The sequence below is a fragment of the Nicotiana attenuata genome, chromosome 8, assembly GCF_001879085.1.
Source record: "Nicotiana attenuata strain UT chromosome 8, NIATTr2, whole genome shotgun sequence".
In the NCBI taxonomy this organism is placed as follows: Eukaryota; Viridiplantae; Streptophyta; class Magnoliopsida; order Solanales; family Solanaceae; genus Nicotiana; species Nicotiana attenuata.
Genome location: NC_031996.1, coordinates 6164421 through 6184975, shown reverse-complemented (window position 1 = coordinate 6184975; position 20555 = coordinate 6164421).

The following is a 20555-nucleotide window of genomic DNA, read 5'->3' as shown; positions in this document are numbered from 1 at the left end:
CGTAAGACCTCGATCAGGCAACTTCAAGCTTATAAGCCCTCACTGAGGCAACATCAGATCTGTAAGTCCTCCAACAAGGCATGCTCAAATTTATAAGACCTTAAAAAAGGCATAACCCCCGATATTAAGGCTAAGGCTATATATCCGAACTTGTAGGACCCCTAAAAAGGCATACCCTAAATATAGACGCCGAGGTCACCGCACACGAGGACTAAAGGCTATGACTAAACATAAAGACTACGGTCAAACTAAAAGGCTACAGCCGAATTAACGCGGCTCGGAGACATCCGACTGCCGCCATAAAACTAAAAGCCTCCAAATAGTTCGAAAGTACTTCGAATGAACTGGTTAATCAGGCTACCCTCAGCATAAGCAAAAGCGCTCCGATACTATCAGCTCCGAACAATAAAAGAGGCTTCGAAAACTATCAGCCTTCGATAAAAGGTTTCAAAAACTCAACCTTCGAGCAAACCTTCAAAGGTACTCTACTATCATCATATATCGACTCGTAATCGAGGTTCTCGTCTGAGCCGTCGAAGAGTCGGACGAACATAAAATATGTCAAGGCATAATCAAAACATCAAAAAGTCTTTAGCCAAAATGAGGGAAAACTAAAGCCATATATATATATATATGATAGAGTCTCGCGAAGGCGTATTTACAAGGCTCACGCCTGAAGCTTTTACACAAAAAAGGGAACAAATGAAACCTAATCTACCACCGGGGTTACTTGACCAGACAGAGCTCCCTCGAAACCTATGTCTTTAACGGCCTGGCCCTCGACTCCCGAAACATCGATGGCCTGCTCCCCCTCGGGGACTTCACCTTCGCCTTCATCATCCTCCGAGCCACTAGTCGAATCACCGGATGAATCATCATCGGAAGAAAGCAGAGCTGCCGATTCTTCCTCTAGGGCCCTCGCCCTCGCAATTTCGGCAGACAAATCGATGCCCCCTGCATATACATCCTCGAGAGCTTATCTCCGAGATCTTAATCGGGCGTGTTCCATAGCTCGGGACAGTTTAAGCTCGGCCTCTTTTGATACCTTCCTGGCTCGATCATTTGCAGCAGCAACATCATCTCGATATGAGGATATGAGCGCATCAACTTTCGACTTAGCTGCAGATAGCTTAGCAACTGATTCGGTGTGGAGGTCTTTATACTTACGGCTTTCTCCCTCTTCCTCTTGGAGTTGATGCTCAACCGAGATCAACCTCTCTCGGAGGTCTTCTTTATCGGAGGACACTTCATCTATACGCTGCTTTAGCCCAAGGATTTCAGTATCTCTGATTTTAAGCTCTTCTCGCATTAGATCATCTTTTTGCTTAAGCTGAAAGAATCAAAGCAAGGTATTTAGTGGTTAACTGGCTAGAGAACAAAAGTAATACCACGAAGGTCATATTATCTGCTCTCGAGTTCAGCCCGCTTTCGAGACATCCTCTCCAAATGTGCTCGAAGGTCGTTTAGCTCCCCCTCCTTTTGGGCATAAAGGGCCTTAAGTTCGTCCAATTCAGAAACGAGCTTCCTAAATTCGTCCTCACAACGAACCAACTCTGCTTGTGACTTGGAAAAGGCTTGGTGAGAGAGCTTTAAGGCCTGAAGGCACAGAAGAAGAGAGTCGGAAAAATAAGAATCGAAACACAACCTACAGCGGCCAAAGTCGAGATTACCTGTTGCCGAAGCTTCTCAGATTCCTGAAAGATCAATGAGGCGCCGATATCGGGGTCTTCCTCAACCCCAGCAAAATATCCTTCAAACATACTATTCTCTCCGGGGGATGTCCCCATGATAGGAGTTTTCATACCACGGGCATCCCGTATTTGCCCAGGAGAGAATGATGGGCCCGGCTGAGGCTCACCTACGTTGGTCATATCGATCGGTTCGACAGGGGCCCTCTCCCCCCTTCGAGGGGCTTCATCATTGGTTTCTTCGGGTTCATCGAACAGGTGCCCCTCGGCACCTGATATGTTTTTCTTTTGGTCGGATGGGGACTTCGTCTAAGCCCCCTCTAGCAATTCCCTCAGTTCGGGTCGGGACAGCCTCGGCGGCCTCCGTTCCAACAGCCTCTAAGCCAGCCACCTTCGGCTTAGTAGACTTCAAAGAAACATCACTTCTTCTCCCCCTAGGTGCCAGCGGGCAGTCATTATTCTCCTCATCCCCGGCGCAAAAATCTTCGGCTGTTTCCCGAGTTAAGGACACTGAATCGGCCTCAAGCCTTTGAGCCTTAGTCCTTTTTGGCTTTGAGGACACAGCTGGTGATTTCTTCTTTCTCTTTTTCTCCATAGCAGGCTTTGAGGTATCTGCTTCCCCGGGTGGGGGTTCCCTCATCAAGACGGCCTCTCCAAGGCCTGCATAGTCATAAAGGATGAGAGTATCAGCAAAAGATATCTTCTCTAAAGAGCTCGAATATGAACAGAGATAAAAACTCACCGTGATTTTTAGCCTCTCAACGGGTCTTAGCCAGATAACGCCACATGCGCTCGACTTCTGGGCAGATTGAATCAAGTCGTCGGACCCAGCCCGGGAGATCATTGACAGCGCCGAGGTACAACTCGACAGCTGTATCATCAAAGAGAGTTAATTCAAAGTCAAGAAAAGATATCCGATCAGCAAAACGTGTTTACTTACGATTCATATTCCATTCCTCGGGGAATGGCATTCTCCCAGCAAGGATCAGGTCCGAGGTCCTGACTCGGACGAAGCGGCTCATCCACCCTCGGTCCTTGTCTTCATCGATGCTAGAGAAAAAGGCCGTCGGAGATTGATGCTTTAGCTTAATCAGGCCACCTCGGTAAAGTCGGGGGCTATACAGTCTAATTAGATGGTCGAGGGTAAAAGGCAACCCCTCGACCATGCTTGAGAAATACCTAATCATATAAACAATGTGAGGATCACTGGATCTATCGATGGTAAAGAGGCTTCTACTGGGCCTAAGGTGAAAGGATATGTGTATACACTGAGGAAACCGGCTTTGTGTGTGGTTATGTCTTCTCCTCGTGAAGGAATCTCTACTTGCGCCGCCTCCCCCCAACGGTAGTCAGCCTTCACTTTCTTGATTTCAGTTATTAAACTAATATACCGAGACATGGGTTCGCACCGTCCCGGAACAGAGGAAGGGTTTTCGACCTGGAAGTCAGAAGATGTATCACAAGGCCCAGGGGTACACTCCTCGATACTGGGAGGAACCACCGGTTTACCTTTGGTCGTTCAAGAAGATGATGAAGCTTTTTCTTTTTGAGAAACAGTTTTAGAAGTTTTTGCCATCTCTAAAAGCGAAAGATCCAAGGGGATGGAAAATGTTGTTAGAAAAGAGAAGGGAGAGTTCAAGGAAACTGAAAAGGGCTAAATGAAATTTTGGAAGCACTAAGAGAATGATATCCACAAGGTTATGGGGTTTATATATTCATAAAGATCGTTTCAATGTGCTAAGGAAGCCAAAAGGCCGACCGTCGGCCGCCTACAGTTAATCCTTCTGGGAATCGTACAAAAAGCAGCCCTTCAATCTCTTCAACCGCTTATGTCATGATGTTGACGTCAGGACCTAGACATTGGGAACCGGATTGTTGGAAATTATTAAAGAATAGTCTACGAGTCAAGTTCGAGCAAACGCTCGTTTGATTATTTTGGCCCAAGGGCTACCCGAGTTCGAGCTAGTTCTCACTCGGGGACTATTAATAAAGCCTCAGGGCTATCTTTATCTCAAGGTCAAGCAAACGCTCGTTCGATTAACTTGGCCCAAGGGCTACCTGAGTTCGAGCCAGTTCTCACTCAGGGACTATTAATAAAGCCTCAGGGCTATCTTTATCTCAAGGTCGAGCAAACGCTCGTTCGATTATTTTGGCCCAAGGGCTACCCGAGTTCGAGCCAGTTCTCACTCGGGGACTATTAATAAAGCCTTAGGGCTATCTTTATCTCAAGTTCGAAGAGACGCTCGCCCAAATATCTTAGCCCAAAGGCTGCCCGAGTTCGAGTATATCCTCACTCAGGGACTGTCTATAACACCTTAGGCTTGTCTTTGTTATAAGTTCAGAGCAACCATCGCTCAGTTAGGGGCTACCCGATTCCAAGCAAACTCTCATTCGGGGACTATCCGTAGAGGCCTAAGGGCTATCTTTATTTTCATATTATCGAACGAATGGGCACCTGATTGCTAAATCCAAAGGCTATTTGGGTCCGAGAACATTCTCACTCGAGGGCTGCCGACAAAGCCTAAAAGTGCTAGATTTGTTTCAGAAAATTGAGACCCAACTCTCGCTCAAGTCGGGCTCAAAAGTCCAGGTGACCTAAATTCGCATCAAATCAATCCAAGCACAGTCCAAGGGATAACAAAGGATTTCGAGAAGCATCGCGTTAATTAAATTGAAAACCCGAGGGTTTATTATTGTTATGTTCCGGGTCTGGTATTCGGACCAATCGTTAAAGTCGTACATTCGGATTTTTCACAGACGAAAAGAGAATGGAGTTCAACATAAATTGAAGGCAAATGAAGATATTCTTATATTAATGAAAGATGATTTACAAAGCCCACGAGGGGCCCTTACACAGAAAAGAAGAAGCATAAAACAACAGACCCAGGCCTAATCTACTCTCGAGGGATTATCTTCAAGAGCAACATCCTCGAGAACCTTCTTTTTGGAGACTTCACTTCGATCTTTAGAACGTTTCCTTCGAGAATTTCCTATGAAGCAACAATAGATGAAGAAAAGGCTATAGCCTATAAGAGCAAAAGCTTTTGACAAGCAAAGAAAATTGTGGCCTGGTGAAAAGCTTGGCGAGTACGGGTCTCGTCAACACTACTATTGTGAATCCACTTCTTGAGACATTGTACCGGTGTGGGATGCAAAAGTTAGTTGATAGTGCCACCTCACTCCATGTGAAGCAAAAGGAGTGAAGCGCCACACCAGGTTGAAGTTAAGAGAGATGAGTAACAGTTTACAGACCACATATCTTCTGGTACGGGAAGAACTTGATGCCCTTCTCTCATCGATTCGAGCCAACAACAACTCAGCATAATTCCTCTCAGAGGAGAACGGCTTCGAAGAAGAGCCATGGAATAACTGATGAGGTTGCTGCCCTATGACCTTATAGTCACAGGTTTGAACCATAAGAATAAGAGACCAGAAGAGGATACAGAGAAAGGGAAGGACTAAAAATTGTTGAAGAAAGAATGAATGAAGCTTTAGCTTCAGAAGTCCCTTATTTATAGTGGAATGGCGACGAAACTGACGACGTATTCAATGTTTTTGGGGAAACAAACCGGCATAGCATTCAATGTTTTTGGGGAAACGGAACAGCACAGCACTCAATACTTCTGGGCGACTGAACCGATGGGTCGTTTCAAACGCCAACGTCATCAGCATGACATCATCACAAGAGGTTCGAGAAAGTCGAGGTCAATATTGTTTCTTATCTTTTCATTCTAAGAGACGCGGGGACTATCTGTATACGATTAAAATTAGGGAAGACCGATTAAAGGCTTCCATGGCAGTTCGAGCCCGACCCCGATGGAATCAAGGCACAGACCAAGGCCCGTCCAGGAAGCACTCGCCTCAGCAGGGTACGTCGAAGACTCATCATGGTGTACCTCGAGGCCGTATGAAAATCGATGACCGTCATGGAAAGGCGGGAAACCCCCCGAGAGCACGTGTTGAGGACTGGCAAAGTCTGCAAAAATAGAATAAATCCATGTTGAGCCGTTGCACAGCTGTACGAGTAGCATTTATTCTTTATTTATTAGACATGTGCTATGTTGGGATTGACCCCTCCTATATAAAGGGGACCTTTGTCATTTTGTAAAGGATATTGAATAACATACAACATTCTCTGCTCTCTTTGCTAAAACTACTGTTCTTCACATTTATTGCTTATTCTTACATTGTTCATTCATTATTCATTTATTGTTCTTCATTTATTGCTCATTATTGATCATAGAAGGCCATCTTTAAGGCCCTTATTACCATTGATTCTCTATCAATAGTTCATCGTTATTAGCTCCGTCTAGACCTCGAGGTCCTGCTTCAGCCAGCTCGAGGCCCAGATTTGTGACCCATTGGTTTGCATATCTTATTCTCTTTACTCATACCTAGCATCTATTGCTTAACAACTACTATTAAAATAAATCACATATTTTTAGAATCACAAAATCAAATATAATTGTAGTTACCATTTTCAAGGTAAACAGTGCAATCAAGGTCAACAAGGAAATTGAATAGTGGAAACAACAACAACCAAGGCAATTTGGGGAACAACAACAATCAAAATTGGGGCAATCAAGGAAATCAGGGCAATTGGGGTGGCAACAATCAAGGGGGTGGAATAATAATAATAATCAAGGGAATCGGGGGTCGGCTTTCAAAGGCCCCCGATGTATCAACAACTGAACAACCCGCCTCCATATCCTAGCTCTTCCAACAATGAGATGGGACAGATTGAAACCATGTTCGAGCAAATGATGAAGAAAAATGCCGACTCCGATGCCCAATTAGCTTCCCATAACACATGTATCCGCAACATGGAAGTCCAACTTGGCCAAATTTCTCAAGCTTTGAATACTCGCCCTAAGGGGGCACTACCAAGTGATACGGTAGTAAACCCGAAGAGTGGGAACAATACGGGCCATGCTATGGCGGTGACTACAAGAAGTGGTAGAGGTGGAGTTGCTAGTACCTCTAATCCAAGAAAGATTGTGAGTGATGATGTGTTGGTGCAAGATGATGATGAGCCAAGCAATGATGTTCAAGTAAATGATGAGAATGTGAATGATGAAGTGAGGATAGAAATTGATGACAACGTGGAGGAGACACAAAATGATGTGAACCCGTCTAGGGAACATGTGATAGACATACCGGAAACGGTAGTGCCTAAAGCCAAGGCTCCTTTGCCAAGGCCTCCTCCACCATATCCTCAAAGGCTCACAAAGCAAAAAAATGATAACCAACCCAAGAAATTCATTGATATGATGAGAAGTTTGTCCATAAATGTGCCTTTGGTTGAAGCTCTAGAACAAATGTCGGGATATGCCATGTTCATGAAAGACTTGGTAACAAAGAAGAGATCCATGAACTGTGAAACGATCAAAATGATACATCAAGTGAGTGCCACTGTGCATTCCATGGCTCCAAAGCTAGAAGATCCCGGTGCCTTTACAATCCCATGCACTATTGGTAGTGCCGATTTCGCCAAAGCTTTGTGTGACTTGAGGGCAAGCATTAACTTTGTGCCATATTCTGTGTTCAAGATGTTGGGGATTGGGCAACCAAGACCCACATCCATGAGGTTGCAGATGCAGACAGGACAATGAAGAGGCCATTGGGCATAATTGATGGTGGCTAGTTCGGGTCGACAAGTTCATACTTCCCGCAGATTTGTGATACTTGACTGTGAGGTTGACTACGATGTGCCGATCATATTGGGGAGACCTTTCCTAGCTATAGGGAAGGCTTTAGTTGAAGTGGAAGCTGGGGAGCTCACCTTCCGGGTGGGCGATGAAAAAGTTGTGTTCCATGTTTGCAAGTCAATGAGGCAGCCTAATAGCAACGAAGTGTGTTCGTTTGTGGATCTAGTGACCGAAATGATTGTTGAAAACACAAGTGCCGTGATTAATGTGGAAGACCCATTGGAAGTTGTGTTGTTGAATCATGATGTGGATGAGAAGGAAGGATCGGTGGAATATGTCAATGCTTTGCAAGGAATGGGTTCATATACATATGAGCCCCGAAAACTTTCCTTGGATCTTGAGAACCGGAAGACTCCACCAACAAAGCCCTCAATCGAGGAACCCCCCACATTGGAGTTGAAGCCCTTGCCTTCACACCTCAGATATGAGTTCTTAGGCCCTTGTTCCACTTTACCTGTTATTCTTTCCTTGTGCTTAACTAACATGCAGGTAGATGCCACCCTTGCGGTGCTCCAAAGGAGGAAGAAGGCAATAGGTTGGACATTGGCAGATATTCGGGGTATAAGCCCCGCCTTTTGCATGCACAAAATCATATTGGAGGAGGATGCCAAACCCTCTGTGGAACATCAAAGGCGGTTGAATGAGGCCATGCAAGAGGTAGTGAAGAAGGAGATCATCAAATGGTTGGATGTTGGGGTTGTCTACCCCATTTTTGATAGTTCATGGACCTCGCAGGTGCAATGTGTCCCGAAGACGGGGGCATGACTGTGATTACAAATGACAACAACGAGTTGATCCCCACAAGAACTGTCACTGGTTGGAGAGTATGCATGGATTAGAGGAAGCTCAACAAAGTGACTCGAAAAGACCATTTTCCGCTTCCATTTCTCGATCAAATGTTGGATAGGCTAGCCGGACGTGCTTATTATTGCTTCTTGGATGGGTATTCTGGGTATAACCAGATTCTTATTGCACCTGAAGACCAAGAGAAGACCACCTTCACTTGTCCGTATGGCGCATTTGCATTCTCAAGGATGCCGCTTGGTTTATCTAATGCACCGGCAACTTTTCAGCGGTGTATGATGGCAATATTCACGGATATGGTGGAGGACTTCCTCGAGGTTTTCATGGATGATTTCTCTGTTGTGGGGGATTCTTTTGAAGAGTGTTTGGATAATCTTGATAAGGTATTGGCACGTTGTGAAGAAACCAAATTGGTGCTTAATTGGGAGAAGTGCCACTTTATGGTTGAGGAGGGCATTGTCCTCGGCCATAAGATCTCCAAGAATGGTATTGAAGTGGATAAAGCAAAAATTGAAGTGATATCAAAACTCCCTCCTCCTACTTCCGTCAAAGGAGGGAGGAGTTTTCTAGGGCACGCGGGGTTTTACCGTCGGTTCATCAAGGATTTCTCAAAGGTGGTGAACCCCTTGTGCAAGTTGTTGGAAAAAGATGCCAAATTTGTGTTCAATGATGATTGTATGAAGGCATTTGAGCTACTCAAGTATAAGTTGACTACCACTCCCATCATTAGCGCACCAAATTGGAGCTTACCATTTGAGCTCATGTGTGATGCTAGCGATGTGGCGGTAGGAGCGGTATAGGGGAAAAGAATCAGCAAGATATTCCATCCGATCTACTATGCTAGTAAGACCATGAACGACGCCCAAGTCAACTACATGGTGACCGCGAAAGAACTCTTAGCCATTATCTTTGCTATGGAAAGTTCCTCCCATACCTCATGGGTACCAAAGTGATTTGTTCACACCGATCACGCGACGCTTCGTTATTTGATAAGTAAAAAGGACTCAAAGTCTAGATTGTTGAGGTGGGTACTTCTTCTACAAGAGTTTGATCTGGAAACCATAGACCAAAAAGGGAGTGATAATCAAGTGGCGGACCACTTGTCCCGTTTGGAAGAGGAGGTGAGGCCCCATGATGGCCTTGAGATTAATGATTCGTTTTCGGATGAACAACTCCTTCCATGTCTTTGACCGGGATGCCTTGGTTTGCCGAGGTGGCTAACTACCTTATGAGCGGAATTGTCCCAAATGAGTTCTCTTCAAACCAAAGAAAGAAGCTCAAACGGGAATGCTTGAATTATTATTGGGATGAGCCATATATTTTCAAAATTTGCACCGATGGTGTTATATGGAGATGTGTTCCAGAAGAAGAGCAATTGGGTATTCTTGAAGCTTGCCATTCCTCACCCTATGGTGGTAACCATGGTGGGGCAAGAACTACTACAAAGGTCATAAGTTGTGGATTCTATAGTCCTACCTTGTACAAAGATGCTAGCGAGCTTGTTAAGCGGTGTGATGATTGCCAAAGAGCCGGTGGGATTTCCAAGAAGAATGAGATGCCTCTCACCACCATCCTTGAGATTGATATTTTTCATGGATGGGTCATCGACTTTATGGGTCAATTTGTGAGTTCGTGTAGGAACACCTATATTTTTGTTGCTGTGGATTACGTTTCCAAATTGGTTGAAGCTGTGGCTTTTCCCAACAATGAAGCACAGAGTGTGGTGTCTTTCTTGAAGAAAAATATATTCACAAGGTTCAGCACCCCAAGAGCCATCATTAGTGATGGGGGTTCTCATTTTTGGAACAAGCCTTTGAGACTTTACTCTCCAAGTATGGTGTCACTCACAAGGTGTCAACCCCATATGACCCCCAGGCAAGTGGACAGGTTGAAGTCTCCAACAGGGAGATCAAGAGTATTCTATCCAAGACTGTCAATGCAAACCAGACTGATTGGTCAAGGAAACTTGACGATGCTTTATGGACCTATAGAACAGCTTACAAGACTCCAATTGGTTTGTCTCCGTATCGGTTGGTTTTGTGAAAGCATGTCACCTCCCGGTGGAATTAGAGCATAAGGCCATGTGGGCATTGAAGAAGTTGAACCTAGAGTGGGATGTAGCTGCTAATCTTCGGGTGGAGCAATTGAATGAACTTGATGAGTTCTGATTCCATGCTTACTCCAATTTGTCCTTGTATAAGGACAAGATGAAGTACCTACATGATAAGTATATCCGCAATAAGGAATTCAAAGAAAGTGACCTTGTTCTCTTATTCAACTCTCGGTTACAGATGTTTTCGGGGAAGCTAAAGTCAAAATGGAGCGGTCCCTTTGAAATGGTGCATATGACTCCTTTTGGTGCTCTAGATTTGAAAAACAAAAATTGTGAGATCTTTAGAGTCAATGGGCACCGAGTGAAGCACTACCTCGGTAAGGTTGATTAAGGCCACATTGTGGCATTGATCCATTTCAAGTGAATGATAATAACATGCGTCGTGTCGCGATGTTAAATCAGGTGCTTCTTGGGAGGCAACCTACGCGTTTTTCTTTCTTTTGATTTTCTTCTTAGAATAGGCATTGTTTTGCACTAACTGATTGTGAAGTGTATGTAGGAATTGGTAGTGCAGTGCAAGAAATTGACAAGGAAAAGTTGGCTAAGTGATGAAATCTCTCAGACCGCGCCCAAAATTATGCGGACCGCGCAAGCATTTTACTACCGCACAAATCTGTGCGCGGTCGCGCAACTGAATGATGGAAATTGCCAACTCTCTGAAGTTGGCCTGTTGAAGCTCCTTAAGACTTTGCGGTCTCGTTCATAATTCCGCGGTCCGCAAAATTTGTGTGGCCACGGCCAATTTTTCGTGGACCGCATCCAACTGAGCTACAAATAGGTAAAGAGTGCGGACCGCGACTAAACTTTGCGGCCGCACTCAGGTAAGTTGGTGGGGTCAATGGTTCAGAGTATAAATACACCTTTTGGAAACTATTCAAACTTTAAAAACCCTGACTTCTCACACACACCTAAAGCACTGTGCATTTGTTCTTGCTTGCAATCTCATTTAATTTTCATCAAGTGTTCATTTCCCACTACTTTTCACAACTGGTATGTTCATTTCAATGATTTAATTTAATCTTTTTCTTTGCTTTTCTCTTTGTTTTAGTTTTCTTTTTATCTAGGGTTATATTCATGCCAAAATGTCGAATTGATGCTTAAATCATGCTTAGAATCATATGAGTAGTGTTAAAATGCATAATGAGGGTTGGGGTTAGTAGCTTTGCATGGTTAATTTCCATAAATTTTGTTTAATTAGTGAAAACCCTAGTATCAGGTGTTCATCAGTACCGATGTGATTTTAACTTCGTGGCCGCACATATTTTTGTGCGGTCCGCGTTAGGGTATGCGGCCGCGTACAAAATTGTACGGTCCGCGATACCCTAGTTCGGAGACACTAACATTTGCTAGATTTCGCGGCCGCGGTCACTTTTGTGTGGTCCGCGATTGATCTTTCGCGGCTGCACTCAATTTTATGCGGTCCGCACATGTGAAATTCAGAGACTTATTGATTTGTTTCCGCGGCCGCACCCAAAATTGTGCAGTCCGCGATTGGTCTTTCGCGGCCGCATTCACTTTTATGCTGTCGGGGTTGATCAACTTCAGAGAGCCAGTAGTCTGAACCTGGTCTCTTCACGGTCGCGTTTACTTTTATGCGGTCCGCGATGGGCATTTTGCGGCCGCACTCACTTTTGTGCGGTCCGTGCTGCCTTGTTATGAGAAGCACTGTCCTTCATTTCATCTGTAATGCTTTAACACATGTTGAACCCCAATTCTAACTGACTTTTACTACTTGAATGCTGCAGACAATGGTACGTTCCCGAGGTCGAGGTGATAGTTCCAAAGGGAGGGCAGAACCCTCCCGAGGCCGGGGTAGAGGCAAATCCAACATACCTCTGTCAGTTCAAAAAGTAATCGGCAAGAAAGCAACCACCAATAGAGCCCCGAACACTTTTGAGACTTGTGAGTATGTCCCATCTGGGGAAGCGTCTGAAGGAAACTCCAGGCAAGCACAACTGTAAGTCCAGTCCCAACAATTCCCGGGGAGATTGCATTTGGTTGATGAGTTCTCCTCCTCTTAGGGTTCCTCTGAGGGTTCAGAAGAGGGAAGTGAAGATTCTGAACCCTCCCCCTCACATGCTGCCCCAGCTGCATTCAATTTAGATGATGATGACGAAGTTCAAATAACGGGAGAGGGGGTGATACAGTTGTGGGAGGCTTGGCTAGATCAAGAAACCCGGAGGTGTGGGCTGATAGGTTTGTCAGTGAAAAGGCTGATGCTAAATTTCGGGAATAGTGGACCCAGAGGCCGCTCACTCTTGAGCAAAATTTCATAGCCAAAGACCTGAGCCAACACAATCCAAATGTCCTAAAGCGATTCTCGGAGAGAAAAGGGTGGAAGTGGTTCTCCGACCGTCCGCATGATGCCAATGAATACCTTGTCAAGGAGTTTTATGCCAATGTTGCCCACATCAAAAAGGGTACAAAAGTGTCGGTCTGGAATTTGAAAATCCGATTTGATGGCCAAGCACAGAATAGATATGTAGGGTTTGAGAAGGTTGGGTCAGTGCAATACCTGGAGAAGCTAGCCTTGGGTGAGGCAGTTCGCCCATGGCTAGCTGAGTTACTTGCTATTCCAGGGTCGACACCTGTATGGCTCGCAGCAGGAGTGCCTATCGTCAGAAACACCCTTAACTTTGAAGCAAAAGGGTGGCAAACATTCGTGTGCAACCGTCTTGACGTTTGCCAGCATGACCATGTCCTTCCAATTTACCGAGCAGTGTTGATAGCTTCTATCATGGAAGGATATCCTATAAATATAGGGAACTTGATGTCCTACAACATCTCCAACGCACTGCAGAAAGAAGAAATATCTTATCCCTACCCCAACTTCCTGACTGAGTACTTCAAAGACCAAGGGGTTGATCTGAGACACTTTGATGTGGAGGTGAAGGCTAAAAAGCCTTTCTCACGGTATCACCTCCAGGGACCGGATAACCCTAAATTCAAGGGTAAAGCCACTACCTCCACTGGCCAGTCTTAAGTGTCAGGGGTAGTGTCACAGGATAAGTTGTTGAGCCCTCCACAGCTACCGATACTTCTACCGGAGCAGCAGCCATGCCTCCTCCATGTTTAGTGCCACTGTCAGTGCCTTCATCTTCTACCTACCCTCAGACTGCACTGAGGGTTTCCTAGACACTGTCCAGTCTCAACAACTAGACGCAGGAAGCTACCACAAAGCTCTGCCATATCCAGTGCAGTGGCAGCACAATCTTCCGTCCTGCAGAGCTTCAGGTACCTCCATCAGTAGAGGACTCATTGAAGAAGATTCTGGACAACTAGAAGATGATTATGGATGACCAAAAGAAGATTAGTAGACTTTTGATGCACATGGGAAGGTAATCAATGATCTGGGGAAGCAGGTGAGGAAGCTGAAAAAGACTCAAAAGGAGTCGGCCGAGAAGTTGGCTAAGGAGGTTGAGAAGATTGCACATGCGGGAGATTTGCCTATGGACCTTCTCGTGGAGGAAACAGTCCCAACAACACATGCAGTAGAGCCCGAGGCACCAGGGGCAGCAGTCGGCCAGTCTGAGGAGCTAGTTGCAGCATCACACACTACTGAGGAGCTGATGCAGATGCTCAGCAATCCTGTAGTCCCCCAGTCAGAGGATGAGGAGATACAATTAGAGGATGCTGAGGACACTGTTCAGGTTGAAGACCCGATGCAGACAGAGACCACATAGGGAGTTTTCTTTACTCTCTACCCCTTTTCCCTGTTCTTATTTGATTATTAGCATTAAGGACAATGCTATCTTTCATTTGGGGGGTGGTCCATTTTAATTTATGACATTTGGTATGTAATAACCATTACACTATTTTTCTTATCTTTATTTATATTTATTTTTACTTTTGGTATGTATATATTTGTTATTTCACTTTTGGTACGTATATATTTTTACCATTTGATGTATATCTTCATTTCCATTTATGTATATATTCGCTTTACCTCATGTTTGTATATATTCCATAGTTTACTTCATAACTTCTTTCGTTATTTTCCCTTATTTGCATAGCTTCTTGTTTCCTTTAGTAGCTTCTTTTTAAATTGTTAGCTTCTTTTTTACACTTTATGTGAACAATAAGCCTTTGGTTTTCTTAATGCCACGATTCTTTTCAAATGTGGATGTTGTATGAACCGGATGGCTCTTCCCAACGATGGATGGTATGATAACTTTCTTAAGGGATTGAGTCTGTTTTACTTATGTTTTGGTGTAAATAGTAGTAATGAATAAAAGTGTCTCAAGCAGGCTTCACTTGGTAGTAACACATTTACCTCCGACCTTATTGTTAGAAACAAGTGATCGGCAAATAATAGCTCTAGTTGTGACCTTTAGACTCTGGTGTTGACTAAAAAAATCATTGAGTGGTTTCTTTGAGCCATTTGTGATGTTCAATCTTAGATAGGGTTGTTGTGGGCCCTCGACTCTGTCTCTTTAACAATCCAGCAGCTTGAGAGATGAGGTATTAAATTATAAGTCCAAGTTTTATGCCAATAAATCAAGAACTTGTCCTGAATGTATATATCTAGGCAAAATTCTAAGTGTAGCTCGACTTAAGAAATGATTGTAGGCTCTCCTTGATCCAATTTGAATCTTGAAAGCTTCCGTAGCCTACCAATATGATATCCCTAGTCAACCCCTTTGAGCCGAAGCCCTTTTTCTTTCAATAACCACGTTACAAGCCTTTATCCGTTCTCTAATGACTCTCTCTTGGCACCCAATCTTGTCATTCTTGATAAAAATTTGGCAAAAGCATAAGTTTGGGGGAGAGACGAGGAATGTGAAGTGATAAAAGATACAAAGAACAAAAAGAAATGAAGAAAAGGGAAGGCAAAAGAAAAGAAAGAAAAAAGAAATATGTCAATAAGAAAGTGAAAATTGAAGGGATTCAAACAAAGCAATGATGAAAGGCATGGAATGATTTGAAAAGTCAAAAAATGATTGTCTTGAGCAAGAAAGAGTGATAGTGTGTCTCTTTAGTTCCCCTAAGAAAGAAGAAAATGACTCAAAGAGTCAAGAAAGTATGAGCCGAAATGAGAAAATGGAGTGCTTAAGGAAAGATGAAACCATCATATGCCGCTAAGTCCTACCTTGATCCAAAAGCCTTCATTACATTCCCACAAAAGCCCTATATGATTTCGAGTTGAGTAAGCTTACATTAGTGGTGATTTACATAAGGGGCAAGCTTATGGTACTTAGAGCCGGACTTGTGTCATTCTTTTGAGAAAGATGAGCGTACTTCTTCACAATTCTAGTTTTTGAGTGTTACAATTCTAAAGTGAGATTTGCTTATGGAGAGTGGAGGAGGAGGAGATTGGGTTCCACAATGACCTACATAATAGAGCGAGCTTCCTTGATGAATTAAGTCAACTCTTGATGCTCTAGTGTCGCATTAGAACTATGGTACTCAAAAGGTCAATACATTGTGTTGTTGATAATTCATTTGTGTTAAGGGTAACTGTTAGTCCCAATTGATGCATTATTGAGTCACCTTAGGGAAGCTGAACTATCCTTCTGTTTTAGTGGAGGTAAGAATTACCTTATTTGCTTGAGGACAAACAAAAGCTTAAGTTTGGGGGAGTTGATAAGTAGGGATTTTAACCTATTATTTGCTCTCTTTTACTTGTGTTTTGAGCCAAAAATGCGTGAAGGTATTCTCAGAAACTAATGTAATATGCTTCCTTGTAGGAATTGTTCAAAATGAGCAAAAGGAGTCATAATCAACTCATAAAGGAGTCAAAACCTAGGGAAAAAAACCAAGACTGGGCCAAGAAATCTGAAACGCGGACCGCACAAATATTGTGCGGCCGCGAAAGCCACAACGCGGCCGCGATCATAAATACGCGGTCCGCGAAAGGGAGATTCAGAGAGTTGTATTTTCAGGGTAAATGACAAGTGCGGTTATCTTCCCAGTTCTGAGCATCAATTGTGCGACCATTTTGCGGCCCGCACATATGTTATGCGATCTTTTTTGCGACCGCAGATCTGAGTCAGAGGGTCCATATTTCTATTTTTATAACCCGGCCCCATTTTGATAAATAGTGTTTGGGGCTTCATTTGGGGCGATATTCTGATAATTTTGGAGAGAGGTAAGAGCAACATAGAGAGAGGAAGAGGGAACCTACCATTCCAATCACCCAATCTTGCTCAAATCTTCAATGATCAAAGAAGCTAGCCACTAGATTATTATCCATCCGGGTAATTCCTACTTCTAGAGCTTCATGCAAGAGCTTAAGAGTTCAAATATATTATGAATTAGAAATAGGCCATGCATGTGACACTAGGTTGTAGTGTATGGGACTAATGAACTACTTTGAGTAGTTTCTTGTTGAAATTGATTGAGGGAAGAAGGAATTTCCATTATAAAACCTTGTAGTCTATTTCACATGTTAGGTGTTTGATGAAATTTCTAAGAGAGTTATGGGAAATCTTTCTAGTTACTAATCGATTTTCGCTATCTTCCTATAGATTATTATTGCTAGAGGTTGTGGTGCGTTGTAGTAACTTAAGGAAAACTCAACAAGGTATGTAGGCTACACTATCTCTCTTGGAAGTGAATTCCACAATGTTTTGGTAAGCTTAAGTATGGTTGGTTTATTAAAATAGTATGGCTTTGAGTCGTGTTTTAAATGAAGGTTAGTATACTAATTGGGTGAGAAGAACTCGATATGCTTAAACTCCTAATTGTTCCTACATGTACTTAATGTACTGATTGAGTATGTCTTGCTGTTGATAATCTATGAAGTATTTCGAAATAAATTAAGTGAATTAGGGAAATAGAGCGTGGCCCACGTGCCAAGAACCTAAGTTATAATTGTGCCTACTGATGCCTATCAAATGAGAAAATGTAAAATAGGTTGTGAAATGAGCCTCGACTTTACTATTTTTAAATGACTTCAAAAATAGAATGGCCTAAAGACTTTTGTACTCAATTTATGCTTATGAGTGGTTGTTTTTAACTAATGCTTTGCCTTGTAAATACATCCAGTGTGACTCGAATTCTTACATACTTTGGTGTTGAAATTGTACATTGTCGTGATTGGAAAAGAGTAATTCAAGAACAATTGGTGTATTGCATGTTCCTGGTTTGATGTGTGTTTAATTCTATTGTTGGTTGGTATGTCCCTTCCTTTAGGAGGAATCCTTTGTAATTAAGGTGTCATTACTTATGAACTTAAGGTATATGATTTCTGAAATACTCTATATGCTAGTAGTTGGTGATGATCCTTGAAATTAAATAAAGTGAAAGTATGGAATATAAATAAAATGCGGCCATCATGCCATGAATAATGAATCTTGTGAAAGGCCTAAAGAGCCAAGGAAATATTGTTATTCTGAGAGGTTGAAAATACTAGTAAAGAACTATACAATGTGAAAGATTCTGAGATGAATACATTTCTATTTTATGTTATCTTTGTGTGCAAATCAAACTAAAAATATTTTTGGGAGTATCATTAGCAAAACCGAGGAAGGGTGGGTCATAAGACCCATACCTAAAACTACACGTGTCGGTGTAGGGGTGGATTCTCATTATTTTCCATTATATGGGATGAAATTGGAATATTGGTGAAATTGTGATTATTCCCCTAAATTGGGATAAAACTGGTACTTGTGAATTGGAAAAGAAAAAGCCAACCCACACGGCATATGTGGGAAGGTGGCCTAGCTAATCGGGTGGAGATCACACTCCATGTTGCGCACATGATGGTACTACTCTTGTAACAACTTTCCTTCGCATCACCATGTCAAATCACATTGTCCGTAGGGAGATGGCCTAGCGGATCAGGCGTGATCGGACTCTGTGCTAACATAGACGATGGTATATCAGTGCTAATGATCTCCGAACCAAAAATACAGTTATATTATTTTATTTTTGTACTTTAAAGGAAATCTTTTATGTTTCAATTGGACATTTGGATATTGTTGATAGTGACTTGCTATTTTTTATGGTTTCTTGTCTTATATAGTTATTCTATTTTGAAAGAGGACTTTTAGCTATACATACCAGTGCTATTCGACGCCACTAACTTCCCTTTTGCTGGGGGCGCTGTATCTTTAAATGATACAGGTGGTTCCTGATAAGTAGTGATTTTAACCTATTATTTGCTCTTTTTTACTTGTGTTTTGAGCCAAAAATGCGTGAAGGTATTCCCGGAAACTAATGTAATATGCTTGCTTGTAGGAATTGTTCAAAATGAGCAAACAGAGTCATAATCAACTCATAAAGGAGTCAAACCTGAACAAAAACCAAGACCGGGCCAAGAAATCAGAAACGCGAACTGCACAAATATTGTGTGGCCGCAAAATCCACAACACGGCCGCGATCAGAAATACGCGGTCCGCGAAAGGGAGATTCAGAGAGTTGTATTTTCAGGGTAAATGACAAGCGCGGTCCGCGTCTGAATTACGCGGCCGTAGAAGTCCATTACTCGGACGCAATTGAAATTATATGGTCCGCGAAACTCATCTCAACCCAGACCCAGATTTGAAGAATACGGACCGCGGTCAGAATTAGGCGGCCGTGAAAGCAAGAATGCGGCTGCGCTCAGAATTACGCGGCCGCACAACCTCCGCGGGGGGTATTTTGTCCGGAAATTTCAGCTTAGTATAAATAGATCTTTTTGATATTTTTAGGTCATGTTATGTTTTTGCTTAGCACGTGAGACGGCTGCACATTCCGTTCTGGGAAATTTTATACTAGAATTATCTCTCAACATTAGATTTTCATCTTTTAATCTAGTATTATGAATTTCAACTTTATTTTTCCTCTTTAATTTCTGATATTTCCATGAGTACTTAAACCTATAGCTAGGGTTGTGACCCAACCCTAGTGTGGGTATTTGATGGGTATTGAATTTTAGGGCTTGAATGTGTATGGGTTAGTGATATTTAGTCTAGTGCTTGCTAGAACTATAGAATTAGTGGTTGCAAACACTGATTCATGCCTTTATGACTTAGTCTCCACCTGAGAAAGAGGGACTAAGTCTAGCAAAACTAGGCTAACAAGAAATTGGGGTGAACTCAAGAAATTGATAGCCCTAATTAAAGGGTTAAACCTAGAGATAGTAATACCTGACTTGAGCTAATATCACTTGAATTGCATGAATACCCATTTGGACTTGAGAAAGGCAAATTAGACAAAATCACTCAAACTACCGAGAGGTATAGAGTCAGTACCCAGGTGTGATAGCTATATCACGACCCCAACTAATCACACGATTGCCCTAGATTCTTGCTACCCGTTAGATATCCACCTAGGTGGAAGTCACTAACCTAGTCCCTCTAAAACCTTGAAAATAACCAACAAAAACATTATACTTAGTTTCAAATATTGCATGCAATAGAATAGAGTTAGAAGTAGAATCAAACCAAACATTTGTAGAAGTGTAATTAAGAGCAAAACCCACATTTAGCTTAGATATAAACCTAATTCCAATTATTAACTCCCTGTGGATTCGATCCTGACCTAGTTGGTTTAAAACTACAACCATACTCTATACTCAATAGTAGTGTAAGCTTGGACCCGATCAATTCCACAGCGGGCGGCATCGGCCAGTGATCGCGGTATTCTCTTCCCAGCAGACTTGGTGAGCCCGACTCCATCCCGGGGTCATGTTATGTATCTTTTGTTCATTTTCTTATCATGTATTGAGGTATAGCTGGAGTCTTATTGCCGGTATTTTCCTATTACTCTTCCGTTTTATTTAGAGGCTCCGTAGACAATTTATGGGTGGTGCTTGATGTTGGGAGTGGAACTACAAATATTGGTAGTGGCAAAACATGTCTTTCAATTAAATCTATAAACTTGTAATATTTTTAAAATTATGAATGAAACTGTTAATGGAAATGAAATTGAAGTCGTAATGAAATACTTTCAGAATTTGACTAATGGATTACATATCCTCTTTATTCATAAATTAATTTGGGTAGAATGAAATATAATAGGCTTGCTCTATCGGGTTTACTCGGTTGAGCGCTGGTCGCGCTCCTCGGTTTTGGGGCGTGACAAACTTGGTATCAGAGCCTAAGGTTTTAAAGTGTCCTTGGATATCTCGGAGCCGTATCTAGTAGATTCCTTCTTATCGGTGTGTTGTCGACCACATCTATAAGTTGGAGGCTACTTGGACATTTTGGAATAATACCCTTTTTTGATATTCTATATCGTGCGGTAGAGCTCAAGATAGGAAGCTAATTTTCTCGTTATGTCTCGTTTTCCAGATGAGTAACCCACGAGTTCGAAGCA